At 44.4% G+C, this 23,075-nt stretch overlaps 1 protein-coding gene and 1 long non-coding RNA gene across 2 annotated transcripts in view; both read right to left on the bottom strand.

Moving 5' to 3' along the window:
* LOC143712784 (FGGY carbohydrate kinase domain-containing protein-like) overlaps positions 1-23,075 on the bottom strand; it is a 328,185-nt gene that overhangs the window by 47,575 nt on the left and 257,535 nt on the right. The window lies entirely within an intron of this gene.
* LOC143712786 (uncharacterized) lies at positions 3,030-3,648 on the bottom strand. The gene is made up of 3 exons (XR_013195083.1): positions 3,591-3,648; positions 3,410-3,509; positions 3,030-3,115 (listed from the first exon to the last, which is right to left on the bottom strand). It is a non-coding gene; the product is annotated as an uncharacterized LOC143712786 (long non-coding RNA).

The following is a 23,075-nucleotide window of genomic DNA, read 5'->3' as shown; positions in this document are numbered from 1 at the left end:
CTTTTGGCTGAGCAGTACCACTTGTATCAGGAATAACCAGCGCAAGCGTTGACACTTCTACAGTACTCCCAAGAAAATCCTCAGGGAACTCGACCCTCATTTCTACATACCCCAAATAGGGTACTACCTGTCCATTCGCAGCCTCCACTTCCAGCAGATTCTCCAAAGGGATTATAGTTAGCTCAGGCAGAGTTTGCTCATGATAGGATTTTGAGATTGTCGTCACTTGCGACCCTGTGTCCAGGAGGCAGGAACATAGTTTCCCTTCTATGTACACTTGAGCTGTACACTTGGCCCCTATCAGCCCCTTTGGGAGGCTGGCCAACGGACCTCTGCTGTCGGAAAACTCTGAACTACCCCTTCTTCCTGTGGATCTTTTGAGACTAGTTTTGCATATGGTAGCCCTTGTACGTCTCGCTACAGGGGCTAATTCCAGTTTAAAGACTCTGAGGCCCCTTGGCACTGTTGGCGGTCCCACAGACTCTGCCGTTCCCTCAGCTGCTTCCGTTTCTCATTCACTAAAGATGGGTTTGGATCGTTCTCGCAACCAGACACAATATGTCCATCTTCGCCACAGCGGAAACAATAACCTGGCTCAGGTCTATCTAGGGACTTTGGGACAACAGCTGAAACAGTGGGCTTAAAGTAAGCCTGTTTGGTCTCACGGTCTTTTTGCTTTTGAGGCTTTTGGGATCCAAGCTTTGTGAACTGACTCTGAAGTTCTGCAATCTGTTTCTTCAAGTGGAGCACATCATCACTCTCCGTCTGTTTTGCTTTCTGCTTACTGAGCTGATTTTGAAGTTTTGTAACTTGCCGTCTTAGTTCTGCAATCTCTCTCCCCTCTGATGCCGCACCATTATCCAAGTCAAAAGAGCTTGTGGATACAACATTTGAGCTGACTTTATGTCGATGCACATTCAGATGCTGACGCATACGGCTCTCTTTGGCGGAATGTCGATTTTCTTCACTGCGCAACTGCAGAAGCAGTTCAGAAAATGAAGGTGGACTCTCTCGTTTAGCCTCGAGCTGGAGGTTTGTTATCAACGTGTCATTCCAACAGCCTCGACAGAATTGTTTCAAGAGCTGTTTATCAGCCTCAGCATTGGAAACGGCACCTCTTTTTATTGCTTTTAAGAGAGCTGCTTGTAAACGCTGTAGGTACAAGGAAGGCTTTTCACCTGTATTTTGCAATGTGTTCAAGAATCTAGCAAAAAGATCATCTCCGTCCTCAACTGCATCAAAAGCGGAATCCAGAATATCAAGGTACGCATTAGGTAGAGCTGTGGCCCCCAGATGCCTCACAATTTCCGATGCTGGAGGTAATAAACTGTCTAATATTTTCCTGGATCGGTGCAAATCGGAAAAAGAAGGATCTTGGAGAATCAGTCCAACACTCCCTCTCCAGGCATCATAATCAACTTCAGTGGTTGGACGTGGAATTTTCCCAGAGAACACTCTAAGTCTGAAAGGTGCATGCATGTGGGAAGTTCCCTCATTCTTTATTAGATGTTCGACTACCACACGCTGGATCTCAGGTGGATTTACATCAGCCACATCGAAAGCTGCCATTTTCTTTTCAAAGACCACTGAACGTACGGTCTCCGGGCTTTGACACCCTTCTGCACTTTTCCCTTCCTTGAATGAGGTAAGAGGATCATGTGTGGGAGTGCCAGTCCCCAAGGAAAGCTTTAGTTCGTTCTCATCTGTTGCGATTTCAGCACATGACGTAGTGGCTTGAGATAACTGTTCTTGCAGAAGTTCCTCAAAAGTCTTTCCACTAATTGTAGCTAATTTCTGCAGCTCAGCAAAGTAACAGGCGGTAGCTTGCTTGGTTGCTGCTGGCAAGTAGGCACTTGACAAGAGTGATATGACATAAGAGACATTATGAGAGCTTCTGAAAGTGTAAGGTAACACTGGCTCAAGAGTTACAAGGGCAGAACAGCTTTCATATTCTACAATAACGTCTCTGTGAAAAGGCGACTTTGGGTCATCTACTCTCAGATGTCTACTAACGTGTCCGTGCTTATTTAGAAACTCAACCAAGTCTTCGTCACACTCTGTGTCAGTCAACCCACGAACTATCACGGAGTTTGCAACTTTAACATTCTCAGTTTCAACAATATCCATGTTTCTAAGGACTGACGTGATCTCAAATTTGTATAATCGGATTTCTCTTCTTTTTTTTTTTTTTTTAGGAACCCATTCAGGATATATTTACTACCACTGTTCTCCTGGCTGGCTCGCCAAGGTTTATGTAACAAGGGCCCTCAACGTAGGTTGGAGCAATGGACCAGTTTCTAGGTCAGTGGAGAACAGAATATTGGCAGTAACTGAATCACAGACATCAAGTAAGGAAAGTATTTGTAATTGTAAATTGAACAGTCATATACATAAAATGGAACAGAGTTTTAAACAGCAATGATAACAAAACCATAAAATTATACACAAATTATGAATTCTCTGTTGTCTTTGGGTTTTCTTATCTAATTCCTTTAAGATTTAAATTCCTTTTCTTTTTTTCTTAAAACAATTTAATAAATGTTATCTATTTGATCTCTGTTTACATATATCTTTAGTAAGACTTTTATTAGATTGTTCCGTATTTTTTTTGTTTTATTATTTTAGAGTTTAGGGTTCTAATTCTATTTTGCCTTTAGTGTTATAATTTCCTATACCGTGTTAGACAAACCAAATAATCTCTTAAACAAAGTAAAATGGTGTATAACCATAATTTGACCAACGGAAACTTCTTATCACACTGAAATGGTAAAAGGAAATTCAATATTTACATGTGACCCACATTCAATAAACAACACTCTTGTTTTAACTCTTTCTTTGAATTGTCTCTTGAATATTGTCCAGAAAAAAGAATCCTTTAAGAGATCCAGTGAGTAAATGCACAATCAGTTCAATCCTACCAGTTCGAAGAAGTGGTCCAAACAGAAAAAAAAAAGAAAAGTCCTCCTAATTGAAGAAGTTGATGTCTCTGGCGCAACGAAAACCTTGTGATACAGTAAAAGTGTCTTTTCCCCAGGCTCAGAAATCAGCATTCAATTTTGGTGGCTCGCCATCTCAAATCCATGAGAGAATTTTCCAATGAAGCAGTAAACCTGACCTGTTTTACCAAAACAGTGTCATTAACATTCGATATTATTTCTTTATAACTTTTCTGCTCTTTAAACAGTGTTTAAACATACATTTTAACTTTCATGACGAACATGTGATATCTCACAGGCATATTGACAATGTGCAAATTAATATTCATTCATAGCTAAGCAAAAATATATTACTCAACATTTCAAAAATCATATTAACATTCAGAAAATATGCAAATAGACTTCACAGCGTGCATAATATGCATAATAACATAAAATACATCCATTATAGAAAATAAAACAAATAAACTCACCAAATCCCGAGTTTCACAGTTTTTTTTTTAAACACCCGCTTCAGATTCAAAGGAGCTTCACAATCGGCTAGAATCCGCACTTAAATCAGCAATCACCATTCTAAAATGATTTATCATCATCAACCACAAAGTATTATAAAGTTGCTTATAACCTTATTAAATGAATTTTAACAATATAAACCTTATTAATCCTTTCTGCATCACTCTCATCTCGTGTTCACCGCGTCTCTCATCTCGTGTTCAGCGCGTCTCTCGCATTTCCGTGTGTCATCCGCTGACTTCATACGCAACTCGTGTACACGTAATATATCACATGTTCGGTGCTAGACCATAATGCATATTATTTTTATTTATTTTTATTTAATTCACAATGGATATGAATAGATCGTTTCAACTTTTTTATTAAAAGTTTAGCTATTAGAATATGCAATTATATTATCCATTTATTAATTTTTTTAGTACCAAATTTAACATGGGTTACACCTTCACAATGTACTTTGTACGACCAAAAAGTACGACCGCGCGAGACTCAATAGCATTCGTGCCGATGTCATAATGGGATAGTTAGAATAAAACCCTTTCAAACCCTGCACTCACTGTGCGGGGTTAATGCAGGAATCCTGCAAGACAGAATGAAAATCCTACAGAACAGGATATTGCTGAGCAGGGGCGTTGCTAGGGTCTTGATACATTGGGGGCTTAGCCCAGTCCGCACCACCCACCCCCGCTTTTGGTAACTAAGCTACTCAGAGGCACATAATAATAAGCAATAATATCATCAATGGAGGGTGTGGGGGACCTCCCCTAGGGAACGTTGGGCATTAAATACTTCATTTCCTGCATTCTGTGCATTTTTTGTAGCATTTTAAATGATATGTAAAAAGATAGAATGCTTTATTTGTAGAATTGTAACAGCTATTCACAGAAACACAAATAAATAATACATGAATATGAAATATTTAAAAAAATTAATATAAAACTATATATATATATATATATATATATATATATACTGTGTATATAGATATTTATCTATCTATATTTATCTATATCTATTTATACACACACACACACACACACACACACACACACACACACACACACACACACGCACACACACACACACACACACATCACTCCAACAGTCTGCTTGTATAAGTCTGGAAAAGGAACTATAGCAGGCATGAAAACGGGCCAGGGGTGAAAAAGGTGAGAAGGATATTACCCCTCTAGCTAAGCTAAGCCTATGTCAACAGAGCTCCTGGGTAACTTAGATATAGCCTACCAGAAATTATTAGGGATGTCCCGATACCATTTTTTCTGAACCGATCCAATCCGATACCAAAAATTTTGAGTATCGACCGATACCGATCGGATACCAGCGCAGTTTTTTTTTTTTAAATCAAGTAGAATTTCTATAACTCTGTGTGTTGAACTGATAATCACTCTTTTGTGTTAAACACCATCCACTTAATACAGACAACTTCATTATAAATAAAAACAACAAATCAAAAAAAATATGATCATTACCTTTGACAAAAATTATATTATAAACTAGATTAGTGGATAACTCAGTAAAATTTAGTCTAGAAAAAACAATAATTGTATAAAATATGAACATTTAGTGAAAAACATTATTTAGTGGGGAACAAAGAGACAATAAGTGTAGCACTAAATCTGGTAAAACGTTACACATTGCTCTTTGTATTGTTGTAAAATACATGATAAACAAGATAAAAATCAGAAAGATCAATTATTATGTATAGTCTACTATAAAATTAAGACATTATTTAAATGTATTGCACAGCTGTTTAATGAGGCAGCAACATATGATAGATAGGACAGAACAGAACAAAAAAGGCTATTAATAATCTTTCATTGCGCAAAAGTATTATATGATTATGAAATACTCCAATACAGTGCGGCACACAGCGCTTATGCGCATCCCGCAACCAACAACCGCTGCGTCACGAACCACCGCAAACATCCAATAGAAAAATTCAACTGCAGTAGCCACCGTTCAACCTGAAGAGGGCAGCACGCAGACGTTTCTACACCATATATTGTAGAATTAAAACACTTTAAACCAAAAAGTCAAAAAATTTACTGGAATCAATGAACAGCATTTATGAAGCTCCATTCTTACAGATCATTAACTTTAAAAAGTTGTTTTAGTGTTTAGTTACCCTTTAACCAATGGCTCTTTCAGGTTCTCTCTCTCTCTCTCTCCTCTGGTGCGCACTCTAAATGCAAGCATATTATTGTAACCACAGTAACTTTGATCTGCTTGAACACATTTTAATCGTCTTTAATACATGATTCCGAAGGATAGATTAAAAGACCCGTTCGTTTTTTTAAATAAATACAAATTTATTTAAAAAAAATAAATAATTATCAATAAATTAATTTTTTTGAGATCCGGGGCTATAAAAAAAACATCCGGGACTGAAGCCCAGAATGCCCATGTCTAAGACGCGCCTGTTGCTGAGTCCTGTAGGTTTGTCCACATACTGTCCTGTAGGATTGATAACATCCCACAGAAATTATAAGCCCTGCAAGATTCAGAATGTAGATTGATTTATTGATTGGTTGGTTTATTAAATAAATAAACTAATCACAAACTTAAGGATATAAAACATTTATTACCTAACTACACTAACTTACTAGCTAGCTATCATATATCCCAGCTAACACAGTTACGTTGTGAAGACGTAACAGGACCGGCCCATATTCGTCGTAACGACGTGCCAAATAAAGTTCCAGCACGTAACTTTGTGATTCCTGTATTCGTCGTGGCAACGTTATTGTGGTACGTCAGCAAGAACGTGATGAGTAGGCCCTACGTCTCAATTGCCTAACTGGTATGTTCTGAGGAGGTAACATCAAAGGACCGTTTTAGTCGTAACAACGACCAAAATACCACGTAAAAACAACAAAAAAAAACACTGCATACATTTAATCAGCATTTATTCAGTGTTACCTGTACTATTGTGTGTATGCACCGCATGCATCAATGTGTCACACACATGTGTGCCTCGAGAATCAATCAACTAGAAAACATTTATATCATTTAATAATCAGCAGTTAGTTAATGACATTCTCCACCTCAAGATAATAAATAATTAACATATAATTTTAAACATATATATATATTAAATGTTAACAAGTTATTGAGAAGTGAAAATTTGGCATATACATTAATTTTAATTAATTTGATCTTACTTTAAGGAAGAAAATATGAAAATTTCAACAACAAAAAAATCAAAAAGTCTTATTTGTTTTCCAAAAGTAGGAGTGTTTCATCATCTTCATCATGCTGCTGCACACATTTTCTCTGGTCTTTCTGCTGCAAAATGAAAAGTAGCCTATTTCAGTTTTATACAATTAATTGCACATAATTTTTTTCATTTGACTTTTACGTTTGTTGAAATTAAATGTTAGATTCAGCTGGTCAATATAATTTATTTAAAATATGATGGTTTCATTATATTAATCATGTAAGATAACTATAAATATACTATAAATCCAGTAATTGTATTTACTAAATGGTTAAAATGCAGGAAACAAATAAATGCAATAGTGAGTTTATTAGGATTAGTGGATTACAAAATCGGATATAGGGATTACGTGAGAACCAGTTCTCTTCACACTTCATGACAGTAGGTGGCGACATGCACCTATTGATGTTGGTTCGCAACCCGCCATTACACCAAATGAAGAAGGACGGTTGTTCGGCAGTTGTTGAACGATATAAGAAAAAACTCCAGCTGCGCTCTATGTGAGTAACCATGAATTATATTTTTCATTTTGATATTTTATTTGTTGTTAGGATTGTCAGATGTCAACTATATGTAAATTATGACGAGGTGAGATGCGCTAATCATGTTAGCTTATAGCACGAGATCCAAACTTTTGTTTTACCTAAATTACCGTTAATTAGATTCGAATGAGCGGAATTGGAATAATTAAAATTCAAACCTACCCCAAGCCTAACTGACCTAAACGACAGACTGTGAAATGCTCCACTCACATGTACAGTCAGATGTTCTTTGTTTGTGCAACTTTAAGTAAATCAAACCAGTGACTAAACGGTCAACTTCACATTGTTTCTACTTTTAGTAAAAGAAAAGTACTAAGTGAACTGAACATTGTCAGGATACAGGCAAGGAGACAGAGGTAAGTGAATCCAAACACAGCTTTATTGAACGTGACACAAGTGCATAGGTGAGTATTCTCAGAGTTCAGGTGCAGATGCGGTGAGGGTCTCTACGTGCGGGGCAGATAACAGGTGAGCAGGTCCTCTTCAGGTTAATTGGATGTCAAGCGGTCACAGATCATTCATACTTGTCTTTTCTCTTTCAGGTGTCGTCGTGGATGAGACAACTCGGCGTGAACACAGGGACTCAGGAAAATACAGGATTCTAGGGAACAGGGATCCAGACAGGAAATGCAGGAAACCAGGACTCGGGTAGGATGTCTGAAGACAGTGGAACAGGAATGCAGAGGTCAGTAATACACAGGTGAGTATACGTTACTTGGTCGGCGATGACGAGGAGATAGACTTTGGTAGACAGCGGGAAATGGTCTGTTCCTGTTGGAGGCTTGACGGTGAATGAAGCTGTGGTGAGTGTTTTTATTCAGAGGCTATTGATTGTGAACAGGTGCAGGTGATTAGAATTCTGGTGAGAGTGATCGTTGTGTTGTGAAGGGTGTGGTGTCTGATTGGTTCCTGACATTACCCCCCCCCCCCCTCCAGAGTCCGCGCCAGCGGATCTTGGACCCCGACGTTGTGGTGGTCTACCTCTGGGCCGTGGTGCAGGTTTGTCAGGTTATTGAGCGTGAAATTCTCGGAGCAGATTGGGATCAAGGACGTCGTTCCGGGGTACCCAACATCTTTCTTCAGGTCCATACCCCTCCCAATCTATCAGATATTCAATCCGAACACCTCGACGTCGGGAGTCCAATATTTCCTTTATCAAATAGATGGGTTCTGGTTCAATAGGCGGTATCGGGGGGTTATCCTCAGGGATTGGTTCCGTGGCTGAGTTGGGTACAGGTGGGTGGTGAGGTTTCAGGAGGGAGACGTGAAACGTGGGATGGATTCGATGTTCTGGAGGTAGGCGGAGTTGGTAGGTGACTGGGTTTACTTGTCTTACGATGGGGAAAGCTCCGATGTATCTGGGGTTGAGTTTGCGGCAAGGTTGACGTAGACGGATGTCTTTAGTGGAGACTTACTTACTGTCCGGGTTGATATTCAGGAGTCTGACGGCGGTGAGCATCTGCAAAATGCCGTTGGCGATTCACTGCTTGCTGAAGGTGATGATGGGCTTGATTCCACACTCCTTCGCTTTCTTGAAACCACTTGTTTACTGCTGGTACTTCTGAGGGTTCGCCGGACCATGGAAACAATGGAGGTTGGTAACCCAACACACACTGGAAAGGAGTTAGTTGCGTGGATGACTGTCTGAGGGAATTTTGTGCGTACTCTGCCCAGATGAGATAACGACTCCAGATGTTTTGGTTGGAGTGGCAGAAGGTACGCAGGAAACGTCCTACATCTTGGATTTTCCGTTCGGTTCGGCCATTTGTTTGTGGATGGTACCCTGATGACAGGCTTACGGTCACGTTCATGAGAGTGAAAAAAGCTCGCCAAACTCGGGAGATAAATTGGGGTCCCCTGTCAGACACGATGTCCTCTGGGATGCCGTAGTTCCGAAACACATGCTCCATCAGAAGTTCAGCAGTGACAAAGGCCGTAGGGAGTCCCTTCAGAGGGATTAGTCTGCATGCTTTGGAGAACCGATCGATGGCGACAAGGATACAGGTGTTTCCATCGGATGCTGGTAGATCCGTAACGAAATCTACCCCAATGTGGGACCAGGGCCTATGTGGGACTGGGAGCGGTACTAATTTACCCACAGGGAGATTCCTGGGGACTTTGGACATGGCACATGGGATACAACCCTGTATAAACGTGGTGATGTCTTGCTGCATATTGGGCCACCAGTACTTGAGTTGGAAAGTTGTGGACGTTTTGCTTATGCCAGGATGACCTGTGCCTACGGAGGAGTGAGCTGAAGCAATGAGAGAGTTTCGGAAGTCCTCTGGGACGTAAATCTTCTCGGGGGGACATCCTGGAACTCGAGGTTGTTGTCGGGACAGCTCCAATAATTGCTCGTTGATCTCCCACTGGATGGGGTTGACAAACAACTTCTCAGGCAGGATGGCCTCAGGTTCCTCCCTCGGGATCTCTGGGGCATGGATGCATGAGAGGGCATCCGCTCTAGTATTTTTGGAGCCTGGGCGATATGAAATCTTGAAATGGAACCGGGTGAAAAACAATGCCCATCGGGCCTGATGTGGATTCAGTCTTTTCGCATCTCTCAAGTACTGAAGATTCTTATGATCCGTTAGTACTAGGAATGGATGTTTCGCCCCCTCTAACCAATGCCTCCATTCCTCCAAGGCAAGATTCACAGCCAAAAGCTCCCGGTTTCCAATGTCGTAGTTGATCTCTGCCGTAGATAATTTCTTGGAAAAGAACGCGCAAGGTATGGTCTTGGAGGGTGAACCCGAGTACTGGTACAGAATTCCTCCCACCCCGGTAGTGGAGGCATCTACCTCCACCACAAATACCTTCTCTGGATCTGGATGGTGGAGCAAGGGTGCAGTGGTGAAAGCGGCATTGAGGGAGTTAAAACCACGCTCTGCTTCTGGGGTCCAAAGTAACACCTTCGGTTTTCCCTTTAACAGGGAGGTCAGAGGAGCTGTCAAGAAATTGTATCGGTGTATGAACCGTCGGTAAAAATTTGCAAAACCGAGGAACCTCTGGAGCTCTTTCACCGACTGTGGAGTGGGCCAGGACATGATGGCTTCGGTCTTTCGCTTATCCATTTCTACACCTCTTTCACTGAGTTGGTATCCCAGGAATTCGACGTTAGTCTGGTGAAACGTACACTTCTCTGCCTTTAGAAACAAGGTAAACTCTCTGAGTCTCTGGAGTACCAGGGCCACATGATGTTGGTGTTCAACAGGGTTCTTGGAATAAATCAGAATATCATCAATATACACCAACACAAATTGCCCCAGGTAGTCTCGGAGTACCTCGTCCATGAAACTCTGGAAAACGGAGGGAGCGTTTACCAACCCATACGGCATGACCAGGTATTCATAGTGCCCTGAAGGCGTGATGAAAGCAGTTTTCCACTCATCCCCTTCTCTGATTCTGACCAGATTGTATGCACTCCTCAGATCCAATTTGGTGAAGATCTTGGCTTCTCTGAGCTGTTCGAGGGCTGCTGGGATGAGAGGTAGTGGGTAACTGAATTTGACAGTGATTTGGTTCAGGGCTCTGTAATCGATACAAGGTCTTAACCCTCCATCCTTTTTGGCAACAAAAAAGAAACTAGCGGCCGCAGGGGATGTAGAGGGACGAATGTAACCCTGTTGTAACGCTTCCTCGATGTATTTCCGCATAGATTCTTGCTCAGGAATGGAGAGTGAGTAGATTTTTCCCTTAGGAATCGATGCATCGGGGACCAGATCAATGGCGCAATCCCATGGTCTATGGGGTGGCAAGTTGGAGGCAGTAACAGGGTTAAATATGTCAGAGAACGAGGAATAACAAGAGGGAATATTTGTGGACAGATTCTCCGTGGGACTCTCGATGGAGGTGGAACTCACAGTGAGCACTTTCTTAGGTTCCGTGGCTGGGGGAGCAGAGTGTGTGCTTTTCTTAAGCGAGCAATGACATCCCCAACTGATTATCTTGCCGGACTGCCAATTAATGGTAGGTTGGTGACGGATTAGCCATGGACGGCCGAGGATGATGTCTGTTTGGCTATTTTGTAGAATGAAAGGTTCGAACATTTCATGGTGAAGCTTTTCAATAGACAACTGGATGGGTGTTATTTGAGATGTCACATACCCCTTGTTAATGGGTTCGCCGGTCACTCCATGGATGGAATATGGCTTGGGAATGTCGACCTTCCTGAGGTTAAGTTTCTCGCTGAGCCGTCCTGATATGAAGTTCCCCGCTGATCCGGAATCGACGATGGCTGTTGCAGATACATGGGAATTTAGGATTTTCAAGGTTACAGAGATAGTGAGCGGGGTCGATACATCGTGGTGATCCAGAACGGAGCTTACCGTCATCTGAGGTGGCCGAAAGAGACATGAAAATCGAAAATGACCTTTACCACCACAGTACAGACATAACTTCATTTCTCTGCGACGAGAGCGTTCAGCTTGGGTGAGTCGATGAGCATCGACTTGCATTTCCTCAGGGGGTTTTTCAGACTCATGGTTTGCGAGGACATGAGGGGATGTGACATGAGAAAGTCGAGCATCTCGATAGCAGCTCTGAGATCGTTGATGAACACGGAGAGTTTGCTGTATGAATTTCTCTAGTCCCAGATTATCATCATAGATCGCCATTTGGAGACGAAGTGCAGGATTTAGTCCGCCGCGATAAACAGCCAAGAGAGCCTTTTCGTTCCAACCGCTCACTGAAGCCAGAGTCCGGAATTCAATGGAGTACTCTGAAACGGGTCTTTTTCCTTGACGGAGTTGAATTAACTTATCACTGATGGTGGAATCACTGACTGGTTGGCCGAAAACTTCCTTGAAATGATTTATGAAATTTTGTAGTGACCTGATAACCTCAGTCTCCTGTGCCCACAGCGATTCAGCCCATCTCAATGCTGTTCCAGATAACTGCTTGATGATGAAAGAGATTCGCGAACGATCTGTGGGGAATTGATGAGGTTGCTGGTCAAAGATGAGCGAACACTGCAATATGAAGCCATTGCAATCCTCCGCCCGGCCAGAGAAGGGCGCTGGTCGGGAAGCGGGGCTAGCAATGCATACTAGCGTGGAAGTGGGGTTCGCGGAAGTGGCGGTGGGCTGAGGACACGAACTCGCCGCATCGATTGGCAGTTGTGTTGGATCCATAGCGGTAGTTGGTCAAGCCTTCTGTCAGGATACAGGCAAGGAGACAGAGGTAAGTGAATCCAAACACAGCTTTATTGAACGTGACACAAGTGCATAGGTGAGTATTCTCAGAGTTCAGGTGCAGATGCGGTGAGGGTCTCTACGTGCGGGGCAGATAACAGGTGAGCAGGTCCTCTTCAGGTTAATTGGATGTCAAGCGGTCACAGATCATTCATACTTGTGTCTTTTCTCTTTCAGGTGTCGTCGTGGATGAGACAACTCGGCGTGAACACAGGGACTCAGGAAAATACAGGATTCTAGGGAACAGGGATCCAGACAGGAAATGCAGGAAACCAGGACTCGGGTAGGATGTCTGAAGACAGTGGAACAGGAATGCAGAGGTCAGTAATACACAGGTGAGTATACGTTACTTGGTCGGCGATGACGAGGAGATAGACTTTGGTAGACAGCGGGAAATGGTCTGTTCCTGTTGGAGGCTTGACGGTGAATGAAGCTGTGGTGAGTGTTTTTATTCAGAGGCTATTGATTGTGAACAGGTGCAGGTGATTAGAATTCTGGTGAGAGTGATCGTTGTGTTGTGAAGGATGTGGTGTCTGATTGGTTCCTGACAAACATGTAATCTCCCTTTTTTTTTTAATTATGTAATTAGAATATAATAACTATTTTATAGAAAACTGCACCAAAGGAGCTTACATTCTGACAGCTTGCTGGAGCTTAAGTGTGTCTGCCACAATGTCCTCCACTGTTGCTTGCTGGATTCTAGGATTGGACATCATCACTGCCTCTGTAATATTAAATTCCTTAACTATGCAGCAATGGTTAAAAAAGTACTGGTAATACATGTTTTTTGTGTCACTAACATATAGGACTTGCTCTTCCCTTTCTTCCCCTTCAGACTAAACTCCTTCCAGACACTGTAGGAGGCCAGTGCCCGCATCACCCTACGGGTGTTTTCCCCAGGGTTTGGACCTCCAACAAGACTTAAATGGTGTGTCTACAAGATGGAATACATTTTCAAAATGGTAATAACTTTTGTTATTTAACTTAATTCTAACACTTTTTTGGCATTTCACGGATAGTTCACTATTAACATACCACACTATTCCGAAATGTCTCCTCTTCATTTTTTCTTTCGAGAGAGAGAGGAGTTCCTCCATAGTGGCACACACATCAAGGCTCATCTCCTCCACTCGCTGACTAGTCCCATCACCCAGGGCACGAGCACAGTTCATACAGGGCTGCTGTTGAGCTCCTCATCGCCTTCATCTCACTCTCAATGCTGATGATTCTCTGAGTGAGTAACTCAGGAGTTGATCTGGGAGAATCAAGATTGATTCATTCAAATAAAGGTAAAAACTAAGTTTCAAATTATGTTTTGCATTTACCATTCTTCTGGATGTCTCTAGGAGGCACTGGTCTTAATGATGCATCAAGAATGGTATAATCTTCAGGTCTTGCTGGTGTTAGTGTGGTTTGTTTGTTGGGTTTAAATGCTCGGGGAAATGGCAGCTGAGGTTCCACTGTAAATTAGAAGGTAATTACTAAAAAATAGGAACAAACGAAAAACGATGAAATGTACTGGTATTGGTATCAATCAACTAATGAAATTTTGGTATTCTGAAAACCCCCAAACACTTTTTAATATGAAATTGTGCACAAGTGGTAAAGTAAAATAATTAAAACTAAGAAAGGCCTACCAGTTGATGTACAGTTCACCCGGCTCTTCTTTTTGGGGTGAGGTACTGAAGAAGTATCTTTTAAAAAAATGAATAAAAATGATTTTAGAATTACTTTAATTGTTTACTTGTAAACTTATTTCACATGCTCAGGTTCATACCTCCATCAGAGCTGCTGAGACACACTGGTCGTTTTTTTCTCTTGGGAACGTCATCAGAGCTCTCCACAGAAGACTGCACAGCTGCTCTTTTGGACCACTTCTTTGCAGTTTCATAGTCACCTGAAGTAAAAATACAGTGAGTATAATTTAGCATTCCTTAACAGAGTTGCACTAACATTTTGTTTGAATGATCCTTTAAAGTAAAATGAAATACCTGTTTTTGCAAACACTCTGACCCTGTGCCTGGTCCAATTTTTTTTATCAGGTTGTTATTAATTTTTAATTAAAAACCTTTTAATTTTTAATTAAATTATGAAATAAATATTGTAGAAAATGAATTCAAACTATAATATGAAAGCAAGAGTAACTAAAAATCTGAACCAGTTTCAGGCTCCACATACAGTACAGGATCGTTTGGGGGAAGTGTGTGGGCGCGGGCGCTGCCGGAGCATGGACACTGCACCGGAGTCGAACTGTTGCAGAGAGGTCAACCTGGAACATTTATTGATCGGCGAAAATGCATCACCATGCACCGTTCATTTCGGATGCTGTGCGGTGAGAGAGACATGTTGGAGGAGGCTATGCTATCTCTAAGGGATGTCCGAGCTGAGACGCTGGAGCCCCCCATAAGTAGCTGGTATGTAACAGTGTATTTTACGAATTGGCAACTGGGCTAGGCTAGGCTAACTTATATCCTCTTCTCAGACTGTTAAGGTTAACAGCGTACCGGCAGTTCACTCTTTGGGCGAGGGGGCATTTGGGAAGGAGGAATAGGATTCCATTCCCATCCTGTGCAGTGAACTAACGTTACATCTTTTCCCCTGAGCTGAACATCAAGGATTCTAGTATGCGTTGGACTTGTAGCTAAATAAAACATTTGATGTCCGACGCTTCATGTACTCATTGACGTTTTCAACACATCTGTCTCTCGTACCTAGGATTAAACACTAGAAATCACGACTAGAATAATTTTGTTGACAAGGCATGGGGTAGAGAGAAGCTAGCTCTGCTAGTGTTGGTTGGCAACGGAGTACCCACTAAACAACATGATGTCCAAAAGACGTCTTTTCAACGTCTTTGTCACAAAAGTCGGACGTTGAAAAGACGTCCACTGAGGAGCCAGAATGAACGTTTTTATGACGTCTTTTTTTGACGTGTTCTGCACGTCCGATATAGACGTCCATCGAACCTTCGTACCAGTTTAAAAACTAGTTCAAATGTGGCCATTGTGGACATATTTTCAACATCATGTTTTATTTTAAGTAACCATTGTGGTGATGAGTGTTTGCTTTAGTTGGGCTCTTGGTCCCAGTTCTTCTTACTTTAACTTTACCGTGGCTGTTGTAACTGTGTGTTTGTATAACACCATTGTTGTGGCAGAGAAAGCCAAGAAAAAGTAAGATCGACTGTCATCAGCTCCTCGTTGATGATGATAAAATCATCACAAAGTGAGCATTTAATGTTGTGTTTAGACTTTTGTCTTTATATCAGGCATTTATAACCACCAATCTTGTGGAACTGCATTATTTGGTCCAGTACCATTAGTTTGATCACTTATTTGAAGGTGGATAAAAGAAAAGCATGTTTACACAATGTTATGAGAAAATGCATCATACAGTCAAACACAGAGATCAAGATTTTGCGTATGATTCACAACAATGGTGACAATAAAAAAAAGCTTCATGCTGCAATGCATGATGGGTAGCTTTCAAAGTACAAAACATCCTTGATTCCCAAGCTTTTTTGTTTTGGTTGTCACCGTTGTTGTGAATCATATGCAAAATCTTGACGTCTATGTGTGACTATGTGATACATTTGCTCAAAACATTTTGTACACATGTTTTTATCCACCTTAAAATAAGTGATCATTTTAATGTTACTGGTCCAAATAACGCAGTTCCACAAGATAGGTGGTTATAAATGCCAGATATAAAGACAATGGTCTAAACACAACATTAAATGCTCACTTTGTGTTGATTCTGTCACCATCCGCTAAGCACTTTCCGTTTTTCTGCCAACTCGGGTTTTTCTCGAAAACCTGGAGGACACAGCCCATTCAGAGCTTGTATTTTGGTACCATCCATAAGTCTGCCCAACCCATTCTTTCAGTAGATGCTCTCATACATCATGGTGGAATTGGCCATTTATGAACCCTAAAGCTCTAAGGTGTCCTATTCCTAAACTGATTGAGCTTTTGCATCAATCATTGTGTCAAGCAAAGGTATGCAGAGGCGAGATGGCTCGCTGGGCCCTATCACCTTGGTGATAGCTCGCTGGAACCCGAGGTGTAGATATGCCTTGAGCTGGGCACCAAACTTGTGCTTGCTAAGGCAGCATATATACTAAAATTGGATCGATACAGAGCAGATTAACATAGCCCCTGGGAAAAGCTCAGCCATCGTTCTTCTCTGTTGTCGCGCATGCGCATTAGTGCCTTCGCGCATGCCCAGTCGCACAAACGCGGTACAAACGAGACACCATCAAAACGCAGGATCGAATCCCGACCGAAGCACAAATATTAAACATTATATTACACACTATTATATTCATATTATGCCTATTTTATGTGTATACATAAAAGTAACATGCTGTGTATTATTTGTTTCACCTTTTATTCAAATCTGTTGTGTTAAACATTATATTGTATTTATATTGTGTCACCTTATTAAAATGTATGTTAAATAATATATTGTATTCATATTGTTTCCCCTTTTTATATTGTTTCACCCTTTTCTGCATAGATATATTGTATTTATATTGTTTCACCTTTTTCTGCATATATATTACAATTTGTTATGTTAAACATTATATTACATTTATATTATGTCAATAATTTTATTTCGATGTATAAATAAAAGTTACATGCCGTGTATTATTCGTTTCACCTTTTTCTTCAGTAAAAAAAATATCAATTAAATATCTGTTGTTGTTGATGTTGTTGTTGTTGTTGATGATGATGATGATGATGATGTATAGATGCAGAAAACACCAAACACAGCAGCAGTAGACTACAGTGTGAAATAGATTATTTATTTCAAACTACAATACAATAAAACATGATGATGATGATTTTGATGATGATGATGATGATGATAGTAATAATAATAATAAAAATAGAGCATCAGAGCAGACACATGGCATAAACATTCTGGGGCGAGATGCAGAACAGTGGTAGTGATGCAGAACAGTGGCACAAGGCTTCATTCCTCTTATTTTAAACCACATAAATCACAGCAGACAGACGCATAGTATAAGGGCTCATTACACACATGCATGGATACATAAAGCAGCAGCATACAGTGTGAAGTACCAACGCGGCGGCAACAGAGCCAGTGGCAACTGGACGTAACTCCAAAGACAGTGACCACATTATTGAACATACCCACATGTCCAAAAGGCTTATGTAACTTGTCAACGCATAAAATCACAACAGCACAAATGCATGACAATGTGTTATACAGGTGTGAATGTGTTATACAGGTGTAAATGGGACAGACAATGTTTTCTTTTCTTTTTCTTAAGCCATATGATAGGCAGCATACACACACAGTATAGGCCCGTATAACTTGTCAGTGCAAAGAATCAGAATAGTACAAAGGCATGGCAATGTTGTACAGGTGTGAATGGGATACACAATGTTTTTTTTGCTGTAGAAAAGTTGTGGCAGGTGTGGACCGGTGTTTGTAGGAAGCCTCCACACCGCGGCAAGGTCCCGGTACTTGTGGAGGGTAAAGTCAATGTCTTTAAAAAACAAACAAACACTGAAACAACTATATACACCTGCCCCAGCGAGAATGCGAAATCAGTCCGGAGCTCGACCCTGGTCCTTCATCTCCCTCAGTCAGTCCTCCACACTCTTACCCGCCGCGGCGGCAGAGCAAAAATGTACATTGCTGTAGCGGGTGTGTCCGGTCTCCCTCCGCTTTGGCTGGCCGCATCTCCTGCACTTTTGTTCTTGTGGCACGCCGGCCCGGGCAGCGACGACTGCTCCTGCCGCTGCCCTCTGCTCAGCCCTCTTCCTCCTCAGCCATTCAGTTTTGTACGCAGAGCGAGGCTGAGGAGGGGGAGCAGGAGGTGGTGCAGGCAGCCGAGGGCCGGCGTGATGTGCGGCGGCCAGCGGCAGCGAGAGGACGTGTGGGGCTGGCGTTGTCAGAGGGAGCGTTGGGATGGGGAGCACCCTCACACTCTGCTGGGGCAGTGAGAGGTCCAGAAAGAGAGGCTGTGTTGCCGGAAAAGGTCCTGTTGCAGCTGCAGCAGCCGGTGGTATGGCCAGGACAACAGCTGAGGGGGCATGCGGTAAAGGCGCCAGTGGGCGCACTGGCGCTGGCAGAACAGGCACCGGTGCTGCCACAGCCGGTGCTGCTGCCAGAGGTCCCGCCGCCCTTGGTGCTGCCGTCCTCGCCTGGCCTGTTGCTGCTGCCGGAGAACGATCCACCGCTGTTGCTGGGCACGGCGCCGAACCCGCTGCCGCTGCCGCTGGTGGTCGTCCCTCTGCTGCAACGCCTGAAGCTAGCACAGTCCTCTCCTTCTCCCTCTGCATCCTGGTGAACCTGAAAACGGATTTCAACGTAGTTTTTTAGTTACATGTTCAATTTTGAGAGCATGCCATTCAAGCATGTCATTACCATAACATCAAAAGCATCAAACATACAATAGCGAGAGGGTCCTGGCGTTCAGCTCAAAGAGCTGTATGGGCGCCCGAGCCATCAGCCTCTGGTGGCCCAGCACAAGGTCCCGGATGTGCTGGTACCGAAGCAGTATGCTGTCCCACCGCGACCTCCGGGCACCGCGCGCACGGCTGCCCGAGGGGATCAAGCGGCAGAGCTGGGTGCATACTGCCTCTACCAGCCGGCTTGCGCTGGGACTGCTGGCAGGTCCAGAGGTCTCTCTGACCAGGCAGCTGTGGACAATGGACAAAAACAATGACAGATATGAGCATGATAATGGGCAACATTACATAAAGCAGCTTGTTTGTACACCAGGGAAATGTATGATGGAAGCGTAGCTTTACCGTCTCAAGCTTTCCACACCAGGTATACTGGTGGGGCTTGGCTTGGCTGCCATGAAGCGCCCCTGAGCTGGCCTGTCCCTGTAGCGGGGAGGGTAAACTACTCGGGCCCTGTCGTACGGTGACAGGGCCTCGTAGAGCCTGTTAAGCTCGTCTACCCTCCCCTCGGACAAGGCCGGGTCGTGACGCAACCCCACCAAGGCCGTGGCCAACTGGACCACGGCCAGGTACCCCGGCTGGTCATCCGGTCCTCTGTAGTCCTGCAGACACACAAGAAGAGATGGAAAACAATAAGTCAGTTGGATGGAACAGAGCGAGCGCAGTTTTTGGTGATGCGAGATGCACTGCAGTCGCAGACCACAAAGAGGTGGCGTGCTTACCTCAGCAGCCTGCTGAGGCTCTGGCGAGGACCGGCCGGGGGAGTGGGGTGCGGGCTCGTGGGCACCGGTCGGACTGGATGGCTCGGGCACGGGTGCGTCAGCCGGTCGCCCTGACCGCGGGTCCGTCTGAGGAGCTGGGAACTCGCCAGGCAGGGTGAGGTCCTCCACCTCCTGCGGGCCGTCGGCGAGCTCGTCATCCTCGACAAGTTGGGGAACGTCCCCCCCCCCGCGTCCGGAATGTCAAGGTCCAAGCTGACGTCCTGCAGCACTCTGCCCGTCTGGGAGTACAGGTACTTGATGCCGATGAGTTCCCCTGAAGTACAACAACACAAATCGCATCAGTCAGTCTGGTACAAATATCATTCAGTGTGGACAGGTGTAAGCGCGGTGGCTTGAGTGTTCTTACCCGTGTACTCCCTGGGCTTGGTGTAATCCTTGACCACATTCGTGCCAAGCACCCTTTGGCTGAGCTGGTCAAGGGAGTGCTGCAGGGGGCCATTGTAGGAGCGGATCAGCGGCCGTCCCTCCTGTGCCACGGACGCCGCCCTGTCGGCGTTCCACCGCGTCAACCCCTCCAGGAGAAATGCCTGGAAGTGCCAGGCATTGGCACTTTCTCCTGAGGAGGAACACAGATCTGTTTAGCAGTTTATTCAGTGCACACAAAGTGAATGACAGCGAGTCGATGACAGTGAAAGATTGACATGACAGTGAAGCATGTGAAACATACCTGGAATGAAGCGGTTGAGATGCAGGTGGAACGACTCCAGGGACGTGGAGCCTCGTGCACAACGGTACACCGGCAGGCTGATCCCCCCCTTGGTCATCCTGCTGGTCTCAGTGTACAGCTCCACGCCCGGCGGGTCCTGGATGCAATGGAGGTGGCGCCGCTGCTCCGTCCAGATCTTCTGGATGCGGTCTTGGTCCAGCAGGGAAATCCCCATGGTGTCTCGTCCGTTGGCACCGCCGAAGGTTTCCAGGAGGTCACCGATCAGCCGCTCCGTCTCCGCCGCTCCACGCGTGCAGCGACGGCAATGGAGAGCAATATTCTTGCGGCTGACGTGCCTCCACACTCCGGCGTCGGACGAGAAGGTCATCCCCTGCGCCTCAAGCATCCTCTTCTTCGCCTTGAGCAACCGGGCTGCGTCCCCTGGGTCCCACAAGAAGATGCACGAAGACAGCTGCTGCAGGAAGGGTTTATACAGCTGGTGGCTCTCGGTGGTGACACCTCTTATGGAAAAATGCATGTTATATCAAGTTATGGAACCATGATGTCTCTTACTGTGATGCTGTTTGTTTAATTATTGTTTTTGCCACAACGCACCTGACGCGAACCGCCGCATCAGGTGCCAGATGTCCAGCCGGACCACCAGCTTGTCCCACTTCCCGAACATGTCAGCTGTCTTGGATCCCCCGTGGGACGAACAACAGTCCCGGTCGACGTAGAGGAGCTGAGGCGGCTCCACCCCAGCGTCCCGATACTGCCGCATTAACCCCGCAGCCATGGGCAACAGGCCGGCACCCTCGGCGTCCGTGAGCACGTACATGAGCACCTGTCCTTGCTCGTTGCCGACGTTCGTTGCCCACGCTGCGGTCTGGGCAGCAGCACCGGCGAGCTTCCGGGTCACCTGTTTGAAAGAATAAAGCATCTCAGTAAGGCTGCACGCACATAGCTAGAGCGTGATACTCCGCACCACATTTATATACATATATATTTATACATACATAGCACCACATTTACCTTCTTGGTCGAATCCATCTTCAAAACCGTTCCAAAGACGGAGGTGACCCGGGCCTTCACGTCCTCCAGGCGGGAAAGGATGTCGTGGCAGTACACCATTAACAGCCATGCGTACTGGGGCACGGGTGGCGGTTTTGGTGGTGGGGTGCTGTGGTGGCAATTTTAATGATATTCATTGATCTTTAGTAAAATATAGATGATTCAAATAATGTCACATGTGTGTCTCTCACTTGTAGTGAGAGAAGATTCTGTTTATGTACCTGGGGAGGCAGAAGGGGGAGACACTCCAGAGAACAGACGAACAAGGACCTCTGACCTAGACGTCAGAAGGCCATTTGGTGCAGGGGAGCTTAGTGGGCCAACTAGTGACGTCTATGGAAAACTACTGGGAGGAAGGCTCTGGGGGGAAGAAGGCCTTGAAACTAAGATAAAAGCTAGTTCAGTCTGTCTGGGGGTGTGTCACTCTTCTGCACAGGGTAACAACTGTGTATTAGACTGCTCCTATTCTTGCAAGAATAAATACTTCTATTTTATATAATTTGACTCTGAGTGTCTCTTACGCAGTGATGTTTGTTTAAGATGAATTTTTGCCACAACAGGTGCACATGCGCACGACACCTCGCGACGTGAAGGGCTCCATGACGCTGAGGTAGTGTATGGACCGCCGCATGGACTGTGACAGTGTTCAGACAGGTACTTACTTGTAGGTGAGGATTGCCGGCAAGAGGGCGCCACACACAGACACACTGTGACAGTGTTCAGACAGCTACTTACTTGTAGGTGAGGATTGCCGGGAAGAGGGCGCGATGCCCCTCTCCCAGCTGACCCACGACCTCCTGCGACCAGGCAGCTACCTTCCTCTTACACCGACGGCACTCCAGGTACTCGGTGGCCATCAAGTACCAGCCGTCGATGTCCAGGACCCTCCGGATGGTCCTGTAGAGCCCACACTTGGTGAGGGCCCTATTACAGCATGTCGGCCGGACGCCCCACAGACGCAGGGGCGTCCAGAGGAACAGCCGACACGTGAAGTAGGGGTACGAGCTGCTGATTGGCCCAAAACCAAAAAAACGCTCGACAAACGCTCGACAATCCGAGCTGCTGATTGGCCGGCATCCAGAGAACATTGCTGGGCACAGAGCGAAAGAATGACATGCAAATACGTGAAGCGCTCCATATTTTTGCAGCTGTGATCAAAGCCTGCTTCACTGGACTTGATTCATCCCCTCCTGCCACTCTTTGTTTTCATTCTTGTTCTCTTGTGTCAAGAACTGGTGCATCTCCAATGTCTATAGCGCACTATCAGTTTTCCTGCCAACTCTTTTTTTTAATGCTTGTACTCTGGGGCCATCGACGAGTGTGTCCACTCCCTTTCTTCAGCAGATGCCGTTGAGGAACAGGGTTTGAACATAAAGGCAATATCTCCAACCATATACACGCACCATATTCTCTCTGAAGCAAGATTCTTCCGAAATAAATAGGAGCGATTCGTTTTCAGTCTTTTCTCTAAGGGTTCGAACCTGAGAGCTTGTGCTTTCAAAGAAGGTCCCAGTTTCAATTCACTCGAACATCCAGAGCACATCAAGGGCACGCGCCGTGCACAAAAAGACAAGTCTGAAGGAAGGGGTGAGGAGAGGTGGTGACATGGAGCTCAATTTCAATGGCACCCAGAAAATCTTGCCGTGACCCGGATTCGAACCAGGGTTGCTGCGGCCACAAGGCAGAGTACTAACCACTATACGATCACGGCG

The sequence above is a fragment of the Siphateles boraxobius genome, unplaced genomic scaffold, assembly GCF_051911475.1.
Source record: "Siphateles boraxobius isolate OS27281-9 unplaced genomic scaffold, OSU_SipBor_1 51, whole genome shotgun sequence".
NCBI lineage: Eukaryota > Metazoa > Chordata > Actinopteri > Cypriniformes > Leuciscidae > Siphateles > Siphateles boraxobius.
This window is presented reverse-complemented; position numbering and strand designations above follow the sequence as displayed.